Source organism: Hevea brasiliensis, chromosome 11 (genome assembly GCF_030052815.1).
Source record: "Hevea brasiliensis isolate MT/VB/25A 57/8 chromosome 11, ASM3005281v1, whole genome shotgun sequence".
NCBI lineage: Eukaryota > Viridiplantae > Streptophyta > Magnoliopsida > Malpighiales > Euphorbiaceae > Hevea > Hevea brasiliensis.
Genome location: NC_079503.1, coordinates 98,868,792 through 98,874,494, shown reverse-complemented (window position 1 = coordinate 98,874,494; position 5,703 = coordinate 98,868,792). Strand labels below are relative to the sequence as shown.

Sequence of the window (5,703 nt, the reverse complement as noted above, 5' to 3'; positions counted from 1 at the left end):
TTTTATGAAATTTTTAATACATAAATATAAATATTCAATATGCGCAAAGCATATAAATATAGTACAATTTCTTACTTTTACAATGAAAATTTTGTTGTTACATTTCCCCACTCAAGATCAGTCCAGATGAACAATAAATTTGACCGATTGTTTTCCTCGCTTGCCAGAACTTCTCATATACGCCAATTATAAGCCAAAAAAAAAAAAAAAATTACTCTTCATCATTTCATTTTCTTTGATTGAGTTTTTGATTTTCCAATCTTCACATATAGAAGAATCCCCCCTAAAATGGACAACCTTGGTGCCCATCCTCGTTGTTGTGCACGACAAAACATCAAGAAAGTGTTTGCAAAGTAGGAATTAAGACCCATTAGGACATGCCAGAAAGCATGTCCCAGTGGGTTGATGGGCCAATTTGATATCTTCTTGCAGAAAAAACGATTAAAAAGCCAACACAAACTACCAATAAGAAGGGTAGCCACATACAGTTTTGCAAGCAGCTTGGCAGAAGCATCTTGTGTGTTCGGGGGATGCAAAGGAAGCAGAGGATCACATAGCGCACCTTGGAGCCTATTTCAAAATGTACCACTGGATGGAACAATAGCAAAAACAGCACCATACATGAATAGGAGAGTGGGCATCTTGCTACGATAGTACCAATCTGGTGAATAGAGGATGTAAATGTAAGAGCATCTCCCATACCATGGGGGTCTCATCACTCTGCTGTTGCCTGGAAATAAGTTCCAAACATCATAACCATGGATGAATCTCATATATATATGTGTGTGTGTGTGTGTCTGTAAGTTCAGTATCTGAGGAACTGCCAATTGTTTGTTTTCAAGTCAAGCTTCGAAATCTTACCTCTTTTCTTGCTGGCATAACATAGAATAAGAGCAAGCTAGGTTTCTTTTTTCTTCTTTTCCAAGGAGAAAGAGGGCAATGTCAATTATGACCCCAAGTCAAAATGATATAAACATATGCACAAGAACATATTTGCAGTGTATTGAGTTTGGTAGCAAGCTGGGTGTAGAATAGGATGCATCCTGAAGGTTAGACATTATATTCAATGCAGCTGTCTCTAGTTCATATTTTAGTATCATAAGAAACTGATGATGACAACAACTAGTTTACAATAAGATTCTCATTTCTCAAAAGACTAAAAAATGATATTCGTGCTATGCTGTCAAGGCTTCAATGAAAATGCAGGACAACAAAAAGTGAATAAAAAAGAGTATTGCTCAGTTGATAAGTGCATAAAATATCTAGTACGAAAGAGTTATCTTCTGATTTTTCTTTATCTAATGCTAATTTGCATTCTACCAACAACACAAGCTGTTATAATTTTTGCAGAACACCAATAAGTAATAGTTTGCATAACAACTCAGTAATGTACAAGATCATCCAATAAGAAAGTTACATTGCAATGTGGCATGAAAAAACATGCTTCCAAAAGCAAGTATCATATTAGATATGTGAAGAACACTAAATTTCTTCTCAAAATGTTGCCTTGACGCATTTATAAGACCAACGAGAGCCAAAAGAATGCATGGTATATTGGATATTGTGTTGTAAAATTCTTCAATATAAGGGAATAAGTGTAATTCTTCTCGCAGCACTCAGTAGCGGATGAAACAGGACCCAGAAACTAGATATTCCATCAGCCATCCTACCCTATGTATGCCCAAACTTTGAATATAATCAACCAAAACTGTTTTGTTGGGATGTTGCAGGGGTTCCAGAACCAATAAAAGGCAAACCTCCAGAGACAACCAGAGATTTCAGGAACCCAAAAATCTATCAGAAAGAAAAATCAAAAGGAAACTTGACCCAAAAAAAAAAAAAAAAAGATATCACGAACACATTACATGCAGTTGCTTCAAAAGAGAGTTTGTTAGACCACCCCCAACCCCCAACACACGCACGCACGCTCACACAACTTGGAATATCCTCTTCTATGAGTTAGGTGAAGATCAAAACCAACAGAAAGAGGAATTTAAACAACAATAACTACTGTTTCAGACAATCACAAGCTATGCCTTTATAAATTAAGGCTTCTTCTATATTTGTTTACTGAAACTGTCAGCAATCAATAGGCAAAATATTTAGCATTTATCACATAGAAATGTTTAAGAAAAGGAAATAAATCATTTAGATTAAAATTTTGTCCTGAGTCTGAAATTTGCAAAATAAAACAGGCACTTGGAAGGACAATGTAGTCACCGATAGACGCAGACTGCTGGAAGCTCAAAGCAGAATGCCTGGAAGGTGACCCTCATAATGTTGATGTAAGAGAAGGGTCTCTTAAAAAGGCAAAATCCTATGCCATTTCCCTCTTCTCTCCCTTCTCACCAGTAAATAATTAAAAAAAATGTGAGAACCTCAGTAAGCAGATATGTCAACAATTATCTCAAAGAAATCTCATACAACAACCAGCCAGTGAGCTTCTCAGCCATAATTAATATAGCTATAGCCACTTTGGCAATTCAAAATGAAGGCTACTGATTCCCATGCTATCCCTTGGTACATGTAGCCATCAGATCAAACAATACAGAAAAATATGGGCTCAAAGAAAGAAGCACCGACGTGCAATTGAATACGAAGAGTTCTTTGCCCCTCCTAAACATCACACACACACAACACACATATAAGAAGCAACGGTCTCCAAAAGCCCTACCTGCCAGTTTATATATCATCTTGGCTGTGAAAAGCCAAGTGTGCTGTGCTTAGTCGCACATCTTAAGATATGAAAAAAAATATTACTTAAATTCTCTTTTGAAGTCCATGAACTTTGGCATAACATTCAAATCCACCAGCCATGAATTCATTTGTGAATAAAAATTGAGGCCAACTTCAATTTTATGGTAAATTAGTGTAAAATTTCTCATTTGTTGTCTTAATTGTGCTAAATCTCTTAAAAGATAAAAAATAATAAGAATAAGCAAAATTCTTCTTGCAACACTCAGCAGTGGATGTAACAGGACCCCAGAAACTTGATATTCCATCAGCCATCCTACTCTACAGGTGCCCAAACTTTGAATATAATCAATCAAATCTCTTTTGTTACGATTTGGCAGGGTTCATGAACCAATAAAATACAAACCTACAGAGACAACCAGAGCTTTCAAGAACCCAAAAATCTATCAAATAGAAACATTGAGAGGAAACTTTACCAAACCAAAAAAAAATGAGATCACAATCAACAAATTGCATTAATTCATATGCCTAGCAAGAAAGAAGCATAACACATTAAATGCAGTTGCTTCAAAAGGGAGTTCGTTAGACCACACAAACACACACACACACACACACAAATATCTTTGAATATCCTCTTCTATATGACAGAAAGAGGAATTTAAACCAGAGTAACTATTGTTTCAGACAGTCTCAAGCTATGCCTTTAAAAATTAAGGCTTCTTATATAGATGACTATGGCAACTGTCGGCAATTAATCAGCAAAATCCTTAGCATTATCCCTATAGAAATGTTTAAGAAAAAAGGAAACAAATAATTGAGATTAAAATTATGTCCTAAATCTGAAAATTGCAAAATAAAATCGAAACTTGGAAGGATAATGTAGTCACCAATAGACATAGACTGCTAGGAGGTTAAAGCAAAATGCCTGGAAGGCGCCAACATAATGTTGATGTAAGAGAAGGGTCACCTAAAACGGCTAAATCCTATGCCGTTTCTCTCATCTTGCCCTTCTCATCAGCAAATAATTAAAAAAAAAATGTGAGAAGCTCAGTAAGCAGACATGTTGATGGAGATCTCAAAAAACTCTCATATAACAACTGGCCAGTTAAATTCTCAGCCGTAATTTAGCATAGCTAAGCTGCTTTGGCAATTCAAGATGAAGGCTACAGATTCCCATGCCTTCCCTTGGTACATGTAGTCATGATATTAAGCAATACAGAAAATATGGGCTCAGGGAAAGAAGAATAAACATGCAAAATGAATACAGTGAGTTCTGTGCCCCTTCTAAACATCACACGTATGGTGACTGTCTCCAAAAGCCCTAACTGATGGTTTATATATCATCTTCACTGGGAAAAGTCAAGTGAGGAAGGATTGACCCCATCTCAGCCGCACATCTTAGGATATGAAAAAATATTAGTTAAATTCGTTTTTGAGTCCAAGAACTTAGGCAAAAAAAATTCAAATCCACCTGTGAATTTGTTTGCAAATACCAATTGAGGCCAATGTCACTTTTATGGTAAATTAGTGTAAATCTTACTTTTTGTCTTAATTGAGCTAAATCTCTTAAAAAATAAATAAATAAATAATAATAATAATAATAATAATAATAATAATAATAATAATAATAAGAATAAGAATAAGAATAAGAATAAGAATAACCATACTTCTTCAGGAACACAAAAATCTATCAGATAGAATCAAGAGGAAACTTGACCAAACAAAAAAAAGAAAATGAGATCACAATCAACAAATTGCATTAATTCATATGCATAGCAAGAAAGTGGCAAAACACATATTAAATGCAGTTGCTTCAAAATAGAGTTTGTTAAACCATACAAAAACACATGCACACACACACACACACACACACATATATATATCTTGGAATATCCACTTTTAGAAGAGCTAGGTGAAGATCAAAGCCAACAGAAAAAGGAATTTAAACCACATTAACTATTGTTTCAGACAGTCACAAGCTATGCCTTTAGAAATTAAGGATTCTTATACATTTGACTACTGCAACCATCAGCAATTAATAGGCAAAATCCCTAGCATTTATCATGTAGAAATGTTTAAGAAAAAGGAACAAATCATTGAGATAAAAGTATGTCCTGAATCTGAAAATTGCAAAATAAAACAGAAACGTGGAAGGATAATGTAGTCACCAATAGACGCAGACTGGTAGGAGGTCAAAGCAGAATGCCTGGAAGGTGACGCTTATAATGTTGATGTAAGATTAGGGTCTCTTGAAAAGGTTAATCCTATGCCATTTCCATCTTCTCACTGTTCCCATCTATGTAGCACGGAAACGGAAACGCGGACACGGGGAAACGCGGAAACGGACACGGGGAAACGGCATTTTCAAAAATATAGGAAACGGAAACGTGGGGGAAACGCGTAAATATAAAAAATATAGGGATATATTTATAAATAAATATATATATATATATATATATATATATATATATATATATATATGAATTTAAAAGTCCTAATTATAACAAATTTAAATATTAAAAAAAGAAAAAAAATAATAAAATTAATTATTTGATTAATTAATTAGATTATTTATATATTTATAATTATAAATAAATAAAATAATAAATATATAGAATAATAAAATTAATATTAAAATATTAAAAATAAAGGTTTAAAGTTTTGATAAAGTGAAAATTGAATAAAAAAAATAATAATGATTAAAAAAAATTTTCAAATAGGAAATAATGTATTAGTCACCCATCACGGAACTGCTAGACTCTAGAGTGCTGTCAAAACATTTTAGCCCATCTCTGCCACATTGGACCCCAGAACACGTTGAATGCATGGCGGCAAGAAAAAATTGCAGATATATATATCTTGAATATCCACTTTTAGAAGAGCTAGGTGAAGATCAAAGCCAACAGAAAAAGGAATTTAAACCACATTAACTATTGTTTCAGACAGTCACAAGCTATGCCTTTAGAAATTAAGGATTCTTATACATTTGACTACTGCAACCATCAGCAA

General features: G+C 34.0%; 2 non-coding genes and 1 pseudogene across 2 annotated transcripts; all 3 read right to left on the bottom strand.

The window, feature by feature from the left end:
- On the bottom strand, window positions 1-884 carry LOC110672849 (alkaline ceramidase-like; annotated as a pseudogene).
- Window positions 885-2,366: 1,482 nt separating this feature from the next.
- LOC131171002 (small nucleolar RNA snoR109) lies at window positions 2,367-2,473 on the bottom strand. The gene has a single exon (XR_009141762.1). It is a non-coding gene; the product is annotated as a small nucleolar RNA snoR109 (small nucleolar RNA).
- A 1,255-nt stretch (window positions 2,474-3,728) lies between these two features.
- Window positions 3,729-3,835, bottom strand: LOC131171006 (small nucleolar RNA snoR109). Its single transcript, XR_009141765.1, has one exon. It is a non-coding gene; the product is annotated as a small nucleolar RNA snoR109 (small nucleolar RNA).
- Between the last annotated feature and the right edge of the window lie 1,868 nt (window positions 3,836-5,703).